At 42.5% G+C, this 19,583-nt stretch overlaps 1 protein-coding gene across 6 annotated transcripts in view; it reads left to right on the plus strand.

Annotated features, from left to right (window-relative positions):
* Positions 1-9,130: 9,130 nt before the first annotated feature.
* MOB3B (MOB kinase activator 3B) overlaps positions 9,131-19,583 on the plus strand; it is a 74,474-nt gene continuing 64,021 nt past the window's right edge. For 2 of the 6 annotated variants that reach the window (XM_072359469.1, XM_072359475.1), the window contains exons 1-2: positions 9,404-9,627; positions 11,445-11,545. The gene's annotated coding sequence lies outside the window, so the exon portion shown is untranslated. Of the gene's footprint in view, positions 9,319-9,403; positions 9,628-11,444; positions 11,546-19,583 lie in introns of those variants that run through there. The other 4 variants (XM_072359471.1, XM_072359476.1, XM_072359470.1 and 1 more) reach the window with 3 other exon arrangements.

Here is a 19,583-nt window from a genome sequence, read left to right on the forward strand (position 1 = left end):
CTGTTAGGGTTGACAGACCAGCCTCAGGAGCAGATAATGCCCCCTTGTCCCTTGCCCTGTATCTGCAGCCCTTGCAATCAAGCCCCTCCACCAAGCATGGAGTCTGTGTGTGTGCAGTGCCACAGAGCTCACACAGCCCTTCTCCAATCTCACCAGTGCAAAGTGTGTTTCAGATACCCAGCTTCCCTGTTCCAGTTTGTGGCCATAGTTGTTTTCAGGAGGGAGGGAAAGCAAGGCAAAAAAAAGTAACAAGGCTCTTACCTTCCTGTGGTCTGCCATTCAGATAGTGTTCTTTAGGGCATCAAGAAACAGCCAGATGAGAACTGTAAGATAATATAACAGTACGTGTAAAACAATTGTTGGTGGGGGGCAGGGGAGGAGAAAAGAAAAAAGAAAAAAAAAAAAGAAATACAGCATAATTCTGATTTTTTCTGTAGCCTGGAAATGCAACTAAGCAACACAGATAATCAAATCTTTTCGAAAGCAATTTCAGTTGAGATTACTGTCTATCTCCTTCTTTGACTATATTGGATGTGCCCAGCAATAAAATTGTAATGGAATTATCTTCTCTAGGCTTCTTACTGTTTCATCTCAAAGCTTGCAAAGGCATTTTGATTCTCTGTGTTATTTGGCTTCAGACAAGGATGATTATGGCCTGTAGACATGGCAGCCTTACCTGCTAAAAAGGCAAAATGGTAAACTGAAATTTCTCTGCTTTTTAATCTCAGGAGGTCTGAGTCCTTGCATGCTGCTGCATATCACTTACTGTACTCTTGGACCCCATCAAGATACAATGCCCACAGAACTAGCTGGACTAAAGCAGTCCCGGTGGATACATTTCCCATGTCAAGTAATTCATGAAAGATCTAAAATCAAAAACACATACCTGGAAAAATATATCAAGAAAACTGTGTCTGAAGGAAAATGAGTGAAGTACAACATTTTCACATGAGGATTCAGCTCTTGTTTTGATTCTTTCACCTCCATGGATGATGGAGTTGGGATTTCACAGCCTGGATCCTGGTTTGAGTCAGAAGAACAGACACCACTTGTGGGGCATTTCAGATGTCTCTTCTGTTTCTCTACTTTGAAAGCACCTGTTAAGAATGTTTTGTTGTGTCCTGAGTGCTGACTCACCTCAGGGTTGTGTCTTCCTGCCGCAGTGAGGACATCACTGAATTCACTCAGTTAAAATGCACTTCTGTGGTCTCAGCAGATTCTGGGAGGCTCGGGAGATGCATGAGTCTGGTGCATGATCTAGTGGAACCAGGTCAGGAGAAACAGTGGTCCCATGTTAACTTACTAGAGAACAAAGCTGTGATGATGACAGACACAGGAATATGTTGCAGTGGTTAAGCTTGTGTAAGAAGTTCTTTGGCTGTTTGGGTATGGGTGACACTGGTATCTTAGCCACCCTGAAACCAAATGAAAGTATTTTGGCAGGACTTTGCACTCAGATCTGTACAATCTTGCTCAAGTTACACCAGTAAGATTTCTGCATGTAGGCAGGGCCCACTTAGACAAAATTCATTTCATTTATTCAAACCTCTCTGTTTTTACTGAACTAAGTGCATGTCCTGGGTAAGCTGCACCACTGCAAACAATCCACAGGGAAGACTAGACCAGCTCTGTGCTTGGAAATGCACTCCCCATCCACATCCTCTACTGCCTTGCACCAGATGGAATGCAACATCTTATCTTGTGATGGATTGGCCCACCCTTCACTCAGGGAGATGATGGGTGTGCTGCTACCTGCTCTTTAATAATAACTGCACCATATTTTATCTACAGGCATTAAATTGGCTCTCTAAGAGACAGGACTGTTATTAAGCTAGCAATTTAATTAAAAGAAGGAAGTCATGTGCTTTAAGATGAGAATTCAGACAAAGAGTGCTGCCTCTATTATCAGGTGAGCCCTTGATGTTGCCTGAATGAGACAATCACTTTGGAACTTTTAAGGCTCACAGCATAACTGTACTTTGGATCTGCATTCGCTGGTTTCCTTTAAGTGCCAAGGGAGCATCTTGTACCCTTCTGAAGATAGTACTGATCCCTTGTCTGTCCTTAACTGCTATGGTAGGAAAAGCTGCAAAACTTGTGAGACCCCGGTGCAATTCCCACATGTGCAATGTGGGAGCAGCTCCTGTCCATGCTCTGAGTCCTTCTCTGGGGCACCGACCCACTCCTCTTGATGCTCAGCATTCAAGTGAGGGTCTCTCACTAACCTGGCGCTTGGCCCATGCTTCAGCCCCTACAGTCTTGTGTGGAAGGCAGATGGTTGTGCTTCCCTTAGATAAGGGAATTAATTAAAGGTCTGTTAACCTCTTTTTTTTTTCTTTCTTTTTTTTTTTTTTTTTAAATGGGAAAAACTACTTTTTTGCTGTTCCTTTGTTTTGCTTATAAAATAAAATAAAATAAAATAAAATAAAATAAAATAAAAGACTCTTAGGTCTGTGATCACTCTTGCCATAGTGTTCTGAACTGTAATGTAAGCTACTTAGTGTTCTGGTTTTCTTGAGCCCCCAGAGAACAGTTTCCAAGATTAAATTGCATTTAGGTGCATTTTACAAGATGTACATGCCAGAAGTGTCTTTCCAAAGATGGAATAGTCTTCTTAATTCATAGTAACATTCAAAATAACAGAATTTCATCCTTTAACTATTGTATCAGCTGATGCTATTGCGCTTAGCACATAAACTAATTGTGTGCTGCAAGGAGCTTCTATAACCATCTCTCTCCCAATTCTCTGCCTGGAAAATAGGCCTTAATAGCACATCTGGGAGTTAGACCTCAGGAGAAACAGACCTGAATATCCAAGTGCCCTTGTCTTCCACCTCTCGTTTATATAAAGGCTTCTTAAAGTGGAGCACCTCTTTTCCTGACAAAATAACCTAGATCCAAAACAATTAGAGCCTTGAAAGCTTTGTATTTTCCCCATAGGCTCTCTGGCAGCCAGTGCAGCTGCCTGAGCAGCACCATAATGCTCTCCTGTCATAAAGTCCCACTTAATAAGTAGGCTGCTAGCTTCCAAATTAGCTTTGGCATCCAAGTGGTGTCATTAAATAGAAGAAGAGATCAGGGCCAGACAGGAAATAGTCCAGATTGAAACTGAAATAACATTAATGGACATCTTTTCTGCATGCCTATACATCTTTCTGAAGTGTGCTAAGGTCCTGTGTCAACACTCAACAGATGAAATTAAATGCCAAGCAGAAACATCTATTGTTTGTATGTGAGTCTTTTAAAGTGCGTGTTCATAACCAAACTGTATTGATTTGTTATAACACATCCAAGAGATACAACAAACTTTTCTGCATTTCCTGTGTCTGGATACAAAGCATGATAGGCACCGATTCACCACTAGCCTTCATTCAAAATGTGGTTAAAATATTCAGGATACTGAAAATCTGCACAGTTTCCATTCATTTCCTACTTCTTTAAGGTATTTGCCCCACAGTGGCGTGCAAGGATTATACAGGACGGAGTTACTGGGTTTTGCATGAAACAGTTCACAGTGAATTTGGACAAGGGGATAACCTCTACTAAATGCTGGTATTACTGGGAACATGGGCATAGGGGTAAAACTGCAGGATCTTGCATATGCTTCTTTAGTGGTTGGCTTTAAGGTGGAGAAAGGATCATTGTAGTTCTGGGCAGGAGTGGAGAGAAACCTCTAAGAGCTGGGGGAAACACATGAGGAGAAAACTAAGAGAAAGACCTACTAGCAGCCACTTAGGCTGTTCTTACTTAGGAGTGTATTTTAAGTGGCTCTTGTACACCAAGCTGAATTCCCATGGTGACCAATGTTCCTCTTGCTGGCTTTCCATATCACCATAACTCTGTCTTTCCCCTCTGTATCCTAAGAAGGATGCTTCTCTTTACCATTTCCAATGGTAGCAAATGCTGGTGGATAACCTGAACCTAGGTAGGAACATCAGCATGGCAGATGTTATCCAGAGATCTCCTTTCCTACTCTCCCAAAAAGACTGTTGTGCATTGTATCTTTTTTGGCAGTGCTGCCAGCAAAGGCTGCATGAGGGTTCAGCTTCCCAGGGCTGGGGAATTAGCTCAGCTGATAGCTTCAGTCACAGTTTTCATCTGTTTGAGAAGCAACTCTAGGGTTCATCTACATGGGATTATTGCTAAAAGCTGCTTTTAGACATGGCATTGCCTGTAACTTGACTTGAGTGGTTGAAACCAATATCTTCAATTAAACAGTTCTTAATGAAGGAGGAAACTGAACCAGTGTGTACTTCATGGATCTGCCAGCGTGCCTTCAAGTTATGTTAGTGTTACAGCAACCACAGGAGGAGATAGACAGAATTTTGCCACTTGTTCCAGGGAAACTGTGAACAATTTCTGCTTTACCATCAAGTAACCTTAACTATTTATGTGGTCACATTACCTGAAAAGCTTTGTCATTTGTAAGCCAGCTTCTGTGTCCTCCATCAACTTCTGGTACAAGCTTGACTGTTTACTCCTAGGATGAAACTGTGTCCTGTCTTAGAGAGGAAAGGGAAAGGCAGTAAGGATTTAAAAAAAAAATAGGAGAGGACTTCTGTTTTGCCAAAATGCAGCGAGATTACAGCACTTTTTCACCCATGCATTTCTGGCAAATCAATCTTACAGAGACATGGCAATTTTAAGGACAGAACTAAGCTCAGAGAGCAGCTTGAATGCAAGCATTGTCCTGAGGGGAGGCTTGAGCAGTGTTTGAGTCAGAGGATACGGTAATTGGATTTTGCTGTTTACTTTTCCCTGGGTAGGAACAGCAAACAATAATCTCAAAGGGACAAAGGGCACTTAGTTCCACTCCTGGTCAACTCGGTATGAGTTTATAACCTCTTCATTGCTAGCACTGAAAGATTTTCTTGGTGTAGCTGCAAAAATTGGGAAAAAATTTGTTTCCATGTACTTCAAGATAAACTCTGGAAGGAGTTACTAGCACAAAGATTGCATTTTGCTCTGAGAGGTGCAGGAAGGTTTCCCTAACAAGGAAGCAAGGCAAATGATTTGGTCACATGTTGCCTTTTCCCTCAAGGTACTGTGTTTCTCGCCTTATTTTAGAATCACTCACACTGCTTAGATAACACCAAAGGGGTAGAAACACTCAGAGGTCTGCTCTGCTGCCTGCTATCAGCAACAGAGCGGGAGCAGCAGCAAGCAAGCAATGTCTTGTATGCACCAAAATGTGGCACCACGAGGAGTCCACCAAATGTTTCTGATGTTGCCATTCAGCTCCTGGAAACAAACTGCTATACAGGTAACAAAAATTACCTGGAGAGTCAGTGGGAGGAATAGCTGTTTTTTTGAGTGACCGAACATGAAAATGTACATTTGACAGGATCATCATCACCTGCAGTCAACAACAAAAAGGGTTTCTTGTCCCAGTGAAGCTGCTGTGCGGCCATCCAGTTGCTTTTTTCAGAGTTCTTTCATTGTCCCAGCTTGTGTGCCTGCTGATGTGGGAATCAGGATCTCTGATGGCAGGCAGGAGCCATTGCAATGGAGCTGGCTGTAGATGCTCTGTGAGCCATCTTGGATAGTGACAAAGCTGCCTTTGCATCTGTAGAGATTTCTTGAGTAGATTATTTAGACTTTCAATTTATAGCATTTGGAAGCCTATAAGACTCACTTCCATATTAAAAAAATAATAATAATAAAAAAGAAACTCCACATCCAGTTTTTACATGGGAAATTTATAATCACAGGTGAAAATGTGTATGGTGGGGAAGATAAACTGGTGGGGGCTTGTTGAAAGCATTTCAACAGCTCATATTTAGAGAGTAGGATCCAAAACCTTTTGGAACAATTACCTCTCCAGGCAGCTGCATGAATTTCTCTGGTGTTCTTCTTCCTCTCCCATCCCAGTACACCTGTGTGAGTCCACACCATGCTTACCCAGGTAACTGTTGGAGAAGCAACCATGCTACATGCGTGCCATGCACAGGACTTAAAAGGCAATAGCATCCTATGGAAGAGCATAACTGTGGTGATTTTTCTTTATGGCAGCTGGCCTTTATTGTCCATTAATTTGGGGCTAAGTCAGAATTTAGTGCTGGGTACCATGTGGGGGACTTTTGTGCTGTGAACAATGAAGAGCTGTTGCAGTCACAGTTCTGTCACAATGGATGTGGACACAAATGATCTTATGGGCTGCCAACAGATGATGAAGTAAATGAGGACAGGGAGACAAAATTATGTACAAAGTGAATTTAATCTTGCATGAATTGTGGGTGTAACCTATTCAGAATTTCACTGATTGATTCTTTGCCACACTGACTCTTTGTTTTCAGTTTCTCTGCAAAATCAACTTCTAATAGATCTGGTAGGGGAGAAAGGTCATTCTGGGGGGAAAGCTCTTTTAAAGGTAATAGTGCAGAAATGCTGTGTAGATATCAAGGTTACAGCGTGTTCTCTTCCTTCTTCAAGAAACTGCTGCACACTTCTGAACCACTGAGCCAAAACTGATGAATGGTAGGCATGTTTTTAAAAGGTACTTTGCTGTAATCTCTGCCCCTGCCACTGCCATTTCACAAGGCATCTTTGGTACAGTGGATGCCACTACAAAAACCAGAGGGGAAAAAAAAAAGATTTAAAACATGTATGTATATATTTTAGTTTAGCTTATAAGACAGCATCCAAACACAATATATCTGATAACAGCTGAGTTGCACGTAACTGGCCATATGCTCAGTAGGATGGCACAGTTCTGTTTTCAGAATAGCTTTGTGATTTATAATTAGTAATAAGGGCAGTCCTAAAATATGCAGAATTGGGTGTTGGTAAATGCAGGCGCATACTCGCTTCAAATGCAGATCGAGTTGTTGAAGCTGCAATTCAACAACTGATGGCTTGTTCACCTTGGTTTAAGTTGGCTCTAAGCCTTAACCTAGAACTAAATAATTTTGATTTAGAAAGGAATAAAAATGACCTCCCTGTTTAAATCAGGTTTAACAAAGCCATAGCAGTTTATTGTAGACTTAAATAAAAACCATGGCTTGACAGAGGAAGGGAGATTGAGCAAGCTCTTACTGTATACTGTTTTCCCAGTTAAACAGTTTTCATTACATGCATATTTCCACTCTTCTCTTTGTTCCCAAGTCAAATTCTATTTTGCTGGGTGGTTTCGTGAGATTGGAATACAAATCTCAAAACCAAAGTTGTTTCAGCAGCATCTGTGCAAATATACATCAGAGTAGACAAAACGATGTGCACAAACTTGGAGGACCACCAAGGAATTAGCACAAATTTAGTCATATCAGGCACCAAAAATCCAGACAGAAAAGAGCCAGTGGAAACCTCCTGTAAGCTTCACTTGGAAGATCCTGGTTCTTTAAGAGCATCTAAGTACCAACCACAACCAACCCTGAACAGAACAACCCCATCAGAGACTGTTCTCACTATTTTAAATTGTTAGTTAAGTGAAACAAGAATTTTCTGCTGGGAAGAACAAGAGGGCATTGACCTGCCCTCCTTGCCTAAGCTAATCTCCAGTTACTCTAACAAAGCAAGGCCCTGTACAAGCTAATGCGTCTTTTCCAAGCTGCTACCTGTTGGTGGTGATAGAGCTTTTCAGCTCTGTGTGTGAGCCCAAAGCAGGGCCGTGAGGCTCCCACCCCATGCTGCAGTTCCGCAGGCTGCCTCAGGATGTTGAGCTGCCTGTGTGTGCCTACAGCAGCTGTGAGTAATGGGAAGAAAATAAACATGAAAATGTACACTGTGTCCAGGCTAAAAGTGTAATAAAAATGTCTTTCCACTCAATACAATGGTAGCTGCAGTGAAGTAGTACCATTAGATGAAAACGAGTTTTATTGTTGCTAATAGGTAACTAAACATGTCCCTCTGTTCCATGTTCATGATTTTCATTTTCTAAATATTGATATATTCCCATAGAAACCTTCCTGCTTCTTTCTTTTACTAGAAGGTACCACACTGAAGAAAGCCACGTCTGCACCCAAACACACTTTGTAGGAACACTTCTGCTGTTTTTGGACCTCACCTGCAGGGTGGTCACCTGTTGGAGATATCTTCCTGCAGAAGAGAACACATAGTTTGTACGAGACTTACCAGTCATCTCCTATCCAACTGACTGTGGGCAAACATCTGATGTGACTTTCTGTCATTGTAGTGTGAGAAAAGGAGTTCCTCGGCCCAACTTTATCTCTTCTCATCACATTCTTTGTTTGCAGACTAAGAGCTATTTCCTCCAAGTTCACGTCCTTTAAAGAAGAGAATAGGGGAAAAAGAAGGCAGAAATTAACTTTGAAAGGAATTATGACTGTAGCACTGTGATCTGCCTTATCTGTGTTCTTTACTCTGGTTTCCTAGAAGTGGAGGATAAACAGCAGTCCTCAACCATTTGATGCTGAATTAAATTGCATTTCTGTTTGCTCTTACTGAGAATAATTAATCTGAAAACCTGCTCATTTATTACTTGAGTTGTTCATTTGGTTTGGTAGGGAGAGGAAAGGCCTCTGGCTTCAGCATCTTTGGTGTATGCTCTTAGAACAGTATGGCATTTATGACCAAACTGACACCTGCTTAGCCTCTGCTGGAGCAAATTGACTGATGCTGGGTGGCCGCTGGCTTCTATCCCAGCAGCAGAAGAGCACTGATGAGATGGCTATGGGGTTCTATTCCAGCAGATAATCGGACTGCTGTGAGGGAGCAGCTGGCATCTTCCTGCTTGGAAGGCCACCTGTCCTTCAGCCTCTTCACCTTTTGCTCTGGCTGGAGTCCTCTGATACCTCCGACCACTTGTGATGATTAGAAATGAACAAGAATGTTATGGGCTGAGGTTCAGGAGAAAAACTTTTGCTTGTTCTTTTGGGGCTCCGGTTTGCCACCATCACCAGCTTACCGTATGTGACCCCCAGGTGCAGCTCCTTTCCCCTTTCTCCTCTTTCTGAGCAGGGCAGCCCCGGAGCCAGGTGGGATGATGAGAGGCCCTCCATCCTCTGCCACCACACAGAGGGCCGTGCCCAGCTGCAGACCCTCTGCTTTCTCAATGGAGACAATCACTGCCGATGGCTGCAAAGGCGGGTTTAGCAGCGGACCAGCTGCCCCACAAACCCCAGGGATCAGATAAGCCAAAGGCGCCTTTGGCTGGAGGAGTACCATGATTTATCTTACCCTGCTGCCTCAAGGGAGGAGACTGCGGTGTGCAGCCCGTGAGGCTGCGGTTTAAACCCACAACACCCCGCAGCACAAACCAACCGCTCCGGCGTTACCGGGAGCCCCGCGGGAAGGCTTTGGGGTCTCAGACCTCCCCGCCTCATCACCCATCCCAGCGCTCCGCTCGCGGCCCGAGCTGAGGTAAGTCTGCCGGGAAGTTTCGCTCCGCCCCGTGCGGGGTCTCAGACGGGACGCGGGGCAGCGCGGGTGGGACGGCGCCGAGGCCGGGAGGGCAGCGCCGCCATTTCGGCACCCGCGCGGCCGCCCCGCGCCCGACAGAGGGCGGGCTCCGGCTGGCGCCCAGCCGAGCGTGTGGGGCCGCACGGCGGGAGCCGGGCAGGGCACGGGGTAGCGGCTCAGCGGAGCCGGCGGCCGCGGGGAGCCGCGTTGAGGCGTCGCGTCCAGCCTCCGCTTTGGAGCGCTGCGCAGCAGGCACCTGGAGCGGCGGAGGTAAGGCGGTAAGGCGGTAAGCCCCGCGCCCCGTTCCCGCCAACTTCCCCGGAGCGAGCGGTTCGGCCCGAACCGAGGAGCCCCCTCCGGCCGGGCCTCTGTTCGGGAGCCGTGGGACGGGCTGGCTCTGGTGCTTGGCCGCCCGGCGCCGGCCGCTCGGTTCGCTCTTCTCAGGGCTGCGTCTCCGCTTGCTCTCCCCCGCAGCCTGGGGGCTCAGGAGCCCGGAGCCGGGCTAGGAGCTGTGCTCACCGGAGGGAGCTCGGGCCCTGATCGCCGAGGGCCAACTCGAGGCCCTTCGTCCGAGCTCGCGGGGCGGTGAGCTGCTCGGTCACCTGCTTGTCCTCTGAGGCGCAGCCCTTCTGCTGCCCGTCTTTGGTGTCGGGGATCGCTTTCGTGTCGGAGCATCCTCGCGGCCGGGCTGCCAGGTGTCTGGGACGGGCTGAGTGTGCCTTGCTTTTAGTTGGTGAGGATGGCTGGTTTTTAGGCAATGTGTAAAACTTCCTCATTCGCTCGAGGAACTCGGGTCTGAAATCACTGCCTGGCTTTTTATCGTCCCGGTGTGACAGCCTGGCAGCTGCTCAGGCTGGCTCAGGACTGGCTATGGAGATGTGAGTGACTGCTGCTTCGAGGACCAGTCCTGCGTGCCGCTGACTGACCCTGCGGGCCGTTGGGCTGTCCTTGTATAAGAGTGCTGCCATATGGTATTTGGAGATGTAAAACCTTCTTGCTCCAACTCAGTGGTCAGGTCAGCCTGTTCTGAGGCTGTTCATGGGCCGCTCTCGTAAACAAGATGTTCCAAATGATGCTGGGGTGTGTCCTAAACCAAGCCCGTGCAAGAACAAGTTGCCTCTGCTTATCAGAGGGATAAAGGGTGGCTGAGAATCCTTCCCGCCTCTGCTCAGATTGCAGTAATTTATGTCATAGGAAACAGGGTTGTTTCTATTCCTTAAGCTGTTTCTAACTGCATTTTCACACAGGGATACCACTTGTGTGTAATAAAGTATAATGTCAATGCTTATAAAGAGAGGAACAGAAGGAGAATGTCTTCCAGGCATTCTTCTCAAACTGGGCAGTCTATGGCCAGCATGCTGTCCAGCACTTAGGTGGAGAACCTGTTCCCCTCCATCCTACTATAGCCAAGCAACTTGTGTTGAGATTTGCATTCTTCTTGATTGACCAACATTTGTGACAGCTTTGCCCTAAGGGGGAGAGAAAAGAGTTTTCCATGCACAGAAGAGGAAGAAACTGTTCTTTTGTAGCAGAGGCAGCATGCACATCTCAGAGAGTGGCAGGACAGAAAGAAGAGAGATGCAGGATAGGCAGGGTGTCCTTAAGCACTGCTGACTGAAGAGTGCTGAAGAGTGAAAGGATGTGGATGTAACTTTAGTGTGGCATTGTTTGGCATCATGCAACTAGGAGTTATGATTTAGTGCTGTTTGCCTCAGTGCTGGTGGGGTAGCCTGGGCTGCTGAGAGCATATGACTGTTGTGAAACTTGGGGCTGGACCAAATCACTTAAGCTTCTTTGCTGATACTTCCATCACAGCAAATGTTTCTTTATCAGCTGCCAGCAAAGTACTCAGCACCATTCAAGATCCCAGAGGACGGTGCTTAGTTTCTGGATAAGAAAAGTGAAGAGAGCTGAGTGCTCTGGAAACACGGACCTCAGAGTTGTTTCAGAATAATAATTGTTACAGGAAAACCATGTGACACAGTTCTTCATTAAATATTTAATCTTTCCTATGAGTCAGGCACACTGAGATCTCAGATGTAATAGTTTATATACTAAACACTGTTATTTTTGTTTTTCTCTTTTAGGATATTCTCAGCATTTTGATGTTACCTCTGACAGGCGTGAGTCCTGTGTGCCTATTCTGAGTTGTAGAGGTGAAACAAGATGCAGACAGGAAGCTGAGGAGGTGGGTAGGATATAAATGGAATTTTAATCCTAACTATTGAACAGTTAAACTTACTTCTAGTGAAGTGACAGCTTACTAATGCAGTATTTACTGATGGGTAATTAGCTCATTACTAGGAATGCAAAGGGAAAGCACTTGCAAACCAAGGGTAGAATGGCTAAGGATATAAGAGTCAAGCTTACAGAGAGGCTGTTGTTTGAAGGAGTTTAGGTTAGACAGTAAGTGACAGATTAGATAGTAACCATGCTTTCACTGTGGTTATTAAGTCTTTCTGCCACATTCTACTTTCTCTTTACTTCTGAGGAAAGGGTTCAATGTTAGAATAGGAACTGAAAAAACATTGGGGAAGGGGGAATGATATTAAATTGGGTCATCATGACTTGCAGTCATAACTTCAGTCTGATTTAATTTAAGAAGAGTTAAAGAGAAACTTAACCTATCAAGTATCTCCATGGGACCATGATTTTTAAGAGCAGGCGACTTTTCAGGCTTATTATTAGAGATTTTCTAAGATATGTTTGAGCTAAGAAATCTTCGTTCAGATATAAAAAATTTACCCCTTTTGCTGTTCACAGTGTTTCTTTACTACACCATTTTAGTCAGAAAAAATGCATTTTCTGTTATTGTGTGAAGATTGAACTTATGCTCAGGTTTCTAAAAGGCACAGGAATTTAATTCAGAAAGGCTGTAGCAAATTACATAGCTAGTAAAGTTCGATATATCCAACTGTTTCATAGCACATGACCCCTATGGGCTTAAAAATGAGTCTTTCCCCTCTGTAGTGATGATTGCTTTTTGATTTTTTCTTTTTTATAACTTTGCATTTATTACCACCTGAGAGTACAAAAACAAACAAACAAACAAAAAAACAGCTATCATGATTATACAACATTGCTGTTTTAAAACAAATACAAGCTGATAAATGAATGTAGTCTTTAAATTGTGATGGAGTGAGTGTTGAACAGACATTTAAACTGCTTAGAGAGGCTTGACCCTTGCCCAATAGCACTGTCAGTATTCTGAAACCAAAGAGATGTGGTTGGGGGCTGTAAGAAACAAAGTTCAATTTTCTCACAATTTGCTCATACAAAACACAGTTCTGTAAATTTTGGAAAAACTGCTGTTTGTCTTTTGCATCTGTCAAAGTGATCCAGCCATTCACTGACTAGTACAGTATGGTACAAAAGCTAGGACTCTATATTTCAGACTGTGCTTCCTTGCACAGTACAGAATCCTCCTTTATATTCTTATGTGCAGAATCCTCCTTTATATTCTTTTACTGAAGAAAACAGTCAGAAAGCTACCCAGCTTCCAGATCTGAAGATGTCTTTAAGTTTTTTCTTCAAAGAAATTTTAAGTGATCTTGAATCGCTCTGCTGGTTCTGAGAGCGTTATAACTCCATTTTTTTTCCCTTTCTCACATATTGTCTTGAAGGGCTAGCACTGAAGTATAGACATGAAATGCAAAAATAATATTGGCTACAGTAGCCTCTTTTTTCTTCTGTAAGATAAAATTAACTTGAAAATGCAAAGATGTTTGCTGGAAGGTGGTATGGACACTTCTCAGACACTTCTTCCCTAGTAGTGGACACCATTAAGTTCACCTGGATGCCTAATGAGTGTTGGGCTTTATAATCTCATTTACACTTTTCAAAGTATAACAGCATCTGGAAGTGTCAGTCTCAACTTGTAGTAATGCATGTAAGTTAATAGGCATATCTATTGAAGGTTAATGAAAGCACTTCCTTGGAAGAGCAGATGAAAGAAGATTTCCAAATTGCCCAGGGATGGGCTTTTATTCACAGGCTGTCACAAAAATATCCTTTTATCCTATGAAAAATTAAAAGAATGTAATAGAATGTGTAAGATTGTGTACAGTCATATCTACTGTAATGTGTGCTGACTCCTGGCCTTCCTGGGACTGAAATCCAAGTGCAGATTCAGATAGTATCTTCTTCCATATTTCTCTATGCATAATATATGCATAGGGAAACCTTAAAGTCATGGGCTGCAGTTCTTCAAGTTATTTATGTTGGTTATCCAAAACTGAGCTATCAGAACTGCCTACAGTAAAAAGCAAAAATTAAGGAAAACTCATAATGGAATATATTTGAACATACTGCCAGGAAACATCCCTCTGATCTCATTTTAGTTGCAAAGTCCTTAAATTAACAGAACAAAGATTCCACTTTAGAGACTGATTAATGAGGTTGTTCCAAACCAAACATTAACAATGTGTTAAGTGTTCCTAATTGGTCTTGTGTTCCCTATACAACCAGTGAAAGACTTGACCTCTTAACCTTGGTGATTGAGAGCAGATGTACATGAGGAGTCTGAAATCTGTTCCCTCTCCCCTTATTTCTGTTGAAAAGGAGTGCATGGGAATGGAAGGTGTGGGCTTTAGCTCCTTAGATGAATATGTAAATGTAAAAAATTAGGCAGTTGTAGCTATTCTGTTTGGTTTCTTTTTTTCCTTTCTTTCTGCCTTTATTTATTTATTTATTTTACCCTAAGGGGGGAATGGATTTTGATACACGCCTTCCCTTTTGATGAAAAGGGAAAGGTGTGATTAAAGTTGCTGTCAGCCCTCACACTTTTCTGTCTGAGATTGTATGTTTAGGTAACAGTAGCAGTGTATTAAACTTTTCAAGTATTTACTCTTTTTCTCCACATTCCCCTATTGGTTGCAGATACATTTATTTTTCTCTTAATTTTTTATTTTATTTTATTTTTTTTTTTAAACTCTTGCATTCAGTTGAACACATACCATTTGTGATAAACATACTTGGGAAATCAGATATCATTAGAAATCTGAAGCATAAAAAAGTCCGTTTTGAAAACCATCCGGTATTGTAATACATAAGGAGTAGTACCAAAGTCCAAAGGTTTTCAAGGTCTTTTGAGAAGCGGTTAAACTGGTGAAGACAATGATTGGAAACACTTCATGACTCTGAATGTATGAGGGGAGAGAGAATGATAGAGGAGTGGAATAAACTTGTTAGCATCTGTATCCATACAGTAAATGTTTTCTGATTAATCTTGTCTGTTTTGTAAATTAAGATCTGTGTGGCATACAGGACTCCAGGAGGACTTGACTTCTTTATGCATTTCTGCATCTTGATCTTCTTTCTGCGTAAGTGAAATAATGCATGTGTAAAATCAGTACAGTGTCCTCATGCAAGAACTTTGAGCTGTCAAGCAGCTGGAGTATTCTGTGGAAAGACCAGAGAATACATTTATAGTGCAGAGAAGGAGTATGTAGGAGCAGGATGATCCACACATTTTTATAAAGTTCATCTCCAACATTAGCTGGCGATACCAACTGTCCTTTCACTGAACTACTCTATGTGCTTAACTCAGAGCACCTAATGTCTTTTGTAAACAAGTCAGAAGTACCAATCTGAAAATATTTGAAATACAGAAATTCAAAACCTACCGAAAATGGGGAATTTACCAGTGCCTGACAAAGAACACAAAGATAAAATATTTTACCTTTTTATGATGTGTGGTTTTCATAAGGCTGTCAAAAATTATGAGGCACGATTTCAGCTCTGTTTGCACAGCATCCCAGGAACAGTGGCTGTATTGCCTATCTTTAAGGAAGCTGGTGATTCTTTGGAAGTACTTCTTCATACTGAGGGTAGTGCTCTTTAGCATCTGCATCTGAAAGCTGTTCCTTGCTTTTGGTTGTTCTTCCAACAAACAAATCTCTAATTCTTCAATTTGCTGATGAATTCCATTTTGAAATTTCTCAATATTGCTTGTATTCCAAACACCTTTGGGAAGATTTCTGCTAAATAGCTGAAAAGTCTGTTGGAGGAACTCATAGATGACCACTGTTGTATTCTTTTGTGTGATCTTCATAATCTCCCTGGGAAATCTGAAGTCAGTTGTTTCATTGAGACACTGCTGAGAAAAATATCCACCCATTTTGTGCAGCAAGTTCACATTCTGGTAGTTCATTTTGATTCCTTGGAAAAGGCAAATCTGCTGTGAGATTTTGATATACAATGCCAAAGTAATGCAAACTCGCAGTAAACTTCTTTGAACCAAGATGGTCATGCTGAGGAAGCTGTCAGTTCTATCTTTGTTGTGCTTGTCTGTAAGCCTGTAGTTTCTTGTTGTCTTTTCTTTATTCATATGCTGCTCTTTCATGACTCTGATTTTATTTTCTTGCATGACATGTTAGCTATTACTCATTTTGTAAGTGCTGTGTTTTTATCAACAGTGATTCTGCCAGTTTGTTGTTGGTATCAGTTTCTTTAAGTTGCGAAGGACTGCTAATTTTTTTCAGTAACTTTATTAATTGGAAGAAGAGTGATTAGTCAGTGAACACAGGCAGATAAACATCTGATAAGGACCTTTCATCTTATTTATACTTCAACAGTCTTGCTTTATGCTGAGAAAAATGTTGGCAAAGAGTATGAAAAAAGAATCACATCTGTGGCTAACAGATATCCATCCTAAGCTAGATGCAATTTCATTGATTTTAAAAAGTAATGTCTTGTAGGACAGATTGTTTGTTTGGGAAGTAGCTAATGTTTTATTAGCAAAAGAACCCTCTTGCTGACACAAGCACTGACTCACTAGGGCATTTGTTGGAAAAAAGTATATACAGCTCTGAGGACAAATGCTTTTATATCTATTATCTGTGATAATTTGCTACTCAGAGAGGCTTCCTTCTACTTCATAACCAGATGACTGAGCCCACTTTTTGACAGCTGACAACCATAATGTAAGGTTACTGATGAGGACCTGTGACTTCTGAAGTCGCCTTCTGTGAAGATAAGTAAGTTCAGCCTCCCTGAGAGCTTGTGTTGGTAGCAAAATGTCCTATTTTTGGGCCACCCTAGCCATTATGATGCTGGAACATCTATCCTAAAACCAGAGCAGTAAGTCTGTGTGTATTAAGTTTGTGGGCCAGGTGGTAGTAGATCTGCTAGGACTCAGGTTAATTGAAGTGCCCCAAATAGTCTCACAGCCTGCAGTGATTACAAGTCCAGTGTTGTGCTGCGCGAGCACTGTGGATTGAAATGCAAGTCCTTAGCTGGTATGGCAGCTCCTGAGTGTGCATTAGCAAACTGCTATATTTCTATGGATCGGTGGCTTCTTCCAGTGCAGCTGTCAGCCCATTTAGCTGGCTCTTGTAATTACAAGACAAAAACTGTCGGATAGAGTATTAGTTAGAGTCAAGGTTGGATATTCAGATGAGAAAATGTTATCAGGCAGTTAAGAGGCAGACGTGCCTCTTGTGGGAATTTTTAAGGATTGCTAAATCTTCATGTGAGCTAAGTTATTTGGTGACTGAAGTGTACGCAGTTTATAGAGCCAGAGGATGTGTCCTCATGTAATTCATTGTGCATAATTACAAGGGATGTTTCAAAGAGAATGTGGAAGATGGTGAAGTTCAAGAATGTTTGATGTGAGTAGCAAAGGAACTCCAAGGAAATATTTTGCTGAGATTATCCTGTTAATGCTTGGGAGGATCTGTTACGGTGTGACAGGCTGAAGGATTGCTATGGATAAGCAGTTTCTCCAGTGAGCCACATGATGGCTTCAGCAGTTGTGCAGTAGAGCCCTACTAACATGGTGATTCTCCTGTGGTTATTCTTGTTTTGCTGCTGCTAATAGTAATATTGCTATTTTTTAATGAATTATTTACAGCTAGAGATCTTTAGAGAAGTTAATTTATGAATGAAATTGTAGGAAGTGTTGATTTCTTGGCTGAAATTCTGGACTGAGAATGAAGGAGGACATGGTAGATTTAATGCATGGATTTGCCACAGAAATCCATCAGTGAGACCTTCCAATGCTTTGTCTTTCTCTGCTAAGGCAGTTTTTGGTTTTGTTTTTTTTTTTTTTGCTTTTTATTTAGCTCTTTTCTCTGTTTGTTTTGCTTAGTACAGATATGTATGGCTTCTAGACATGTGGGATCTAAACTTAGTTGGAGCCATTGCCTTCGTTGTGTATTTTTACATTGTCTTGAAGTCTGTGCCAGTATCAGAATGGTTTAAGATAAGCTGTAATTAGCGTGTGGTGTTAGGAAGATCAGAATATCAAATTGAAATGTATTGTTGTAAAAGGCTACTGAAACTTTTACAAGAAGGTAACTGTAAGATCTCCTGAAATCATATCACTGAAGACTGCAGGACACAGTGCACCCACTAGTCATTAGACATAGTCTAATGCAGTAGCAAATACATGTTTCTCTGACTTTTTAATGTTGACTTGAAGTGAGAGTTACCAAGGCAGCGGAGGATGCCTTTCTCAACTGGGAAAGCAATGTCAGAAGATTCTAACTTTGATTGACTTGACTGGACAGAACAACAGTGAGTTGTGGGCTGAATCTGACCTCAGAGTGCATTGCTGGAAGTGTGCAGGGAGAGTTCAGTTAAGTTATAGTAATTGTGTACTTACAAGCCATTGTATGAGATTAAAGTAATACATTGAAATTACACATTGGATTCAGCTGTAGCTTACAGCTAGAATAAGTATATTAAGAATGTCTGTACAGCAATACAGGAGAAATCAATCTGATGCAGTTTTAATGACTGGCCCTGGTTTTGATAATTCATTTAAGAATTACGTGCCAGTTCATTTCACCTTCAGCTGATTTCACTATTTGCATTAAAAATCTAGGACAGAATTTCAGTTGTTGTGCATGTACGTGACTGTTGCACTAAGTGGAACAACAGTGTTGACCCTTTCCTCTTCAAAAGCAACACAGAAAAACAGCTTAGTGTTTCAAGGTAGACTTGGAACTGATCCATTGCTGAACATTTTTGTTTGTTTGTTTTTCTTTTTGCATTCTGTTTACACACTGTATAGAATAGGATTCATGTTTTCCCAAGCATTGCATCGCATTCTTTCCCCTCAAGCAGTTCTCTGGAGTTTTGTCAAGGGAACCAAAGTCTCTGCAAGGATTTGCTTTTCTCTTATGAGTTAGTATTTTTGGTGTTGTCAAAATGAAGAATTTTGTTATAGAATTGGTAGGTTTGTGAGAAATGTGATCAGAGTATCTCATGGTTGTTCTCGTGTTGGCTTAGTTGTGGTTCATTAATGGCCAGAGAACTTTCGCACTTTGTGTCGCACTTTGTGTCACAGGAACTGAAGATGTGAAACTTTAGTGGCTAGATGGGAGCTGAAGTGACAGGTTTAGGAGAAGGAACTGGAGAGAACTGAAATCCCAAGTCTGAATTCACCTAGATAATACTTAGGTTCAAATTGCCATTTAGTCTTCCTTTATACAGTTAAAAGGAAAGGCTGCAGAAAGGCCAATTCCAGGGCTGTCCTGCAGTGTCCTCAGCACTGTAGACTGGGACGGAAATCTGTCAGGATGGGGGCAATGCTGGAGTCTGCTGGCTGGAAATATGAGGCATGTGGTGGAATGAAGAGGATAAGCACTTTGAGTTTGTGTGGGACTTATTATGGGATATTTAGGGAAGAAACGGGAGGTAAGGAAAGGAATGGACTTAAGTGTTTTGTCTGAGGAGGAACAAATGTGTGAAAATTGAGAGAGGAGGGGATAAAAGGGGCTGGTCATCTGGGTGCCAGGAACCAGCAGCAGCCAGGGGCAAGCAGTGCCTGAGCCTAGATGCTGAGGGAATTCTCATTGTACGCATGTGTATACCTGTGTTCTCCACTAGCAGATCTCTGTCCTGCTAAGCTACAGAGAAGAACAGGATGAAGTTCTTGGCGTAATTTGTTTGTGCAAGTGCTCTGTGTGTCTGCTGGTGATTGATGTGGTCACATATATGTACCATGTGTGCTATGTGGTGTATGTACCGTATGTGTTTGCATGTGTGTGCCTGCTGGGAATGCATGCTGCATGCAGCTGCTGGTTGGACCTGCAGGCACAGAGTTTTAGCAGCCTCACCTCTGCTGGGCTGCCAGATTTCTGCGTATCCTAACAAATTACAGTTGTTTTCTCTCAGCCAGGGACAAGCAGGAAATTCACAGTCTCATCTAAGTGCTTATGAAGTACCCATCTCACCCTGTACATAAGTTATTGAGGGCTGTAACAGCAGAAAAACACTTG

The sequence above is a fragment of the Excalfactoria chinensis genome, chromosome Z, assembly GCF_039878825.1.
Source record: "Excalfactoria chinensis isolate bCotChi1 chromosome Z, bCotChi1.hap2, whole genome shotgun sequence".
NCBI lineage: Eukaryota > Metazoa > Chordata > Aves > Galliformes > Phasianidae > Excalfactoria > Excalfactoria chinensis.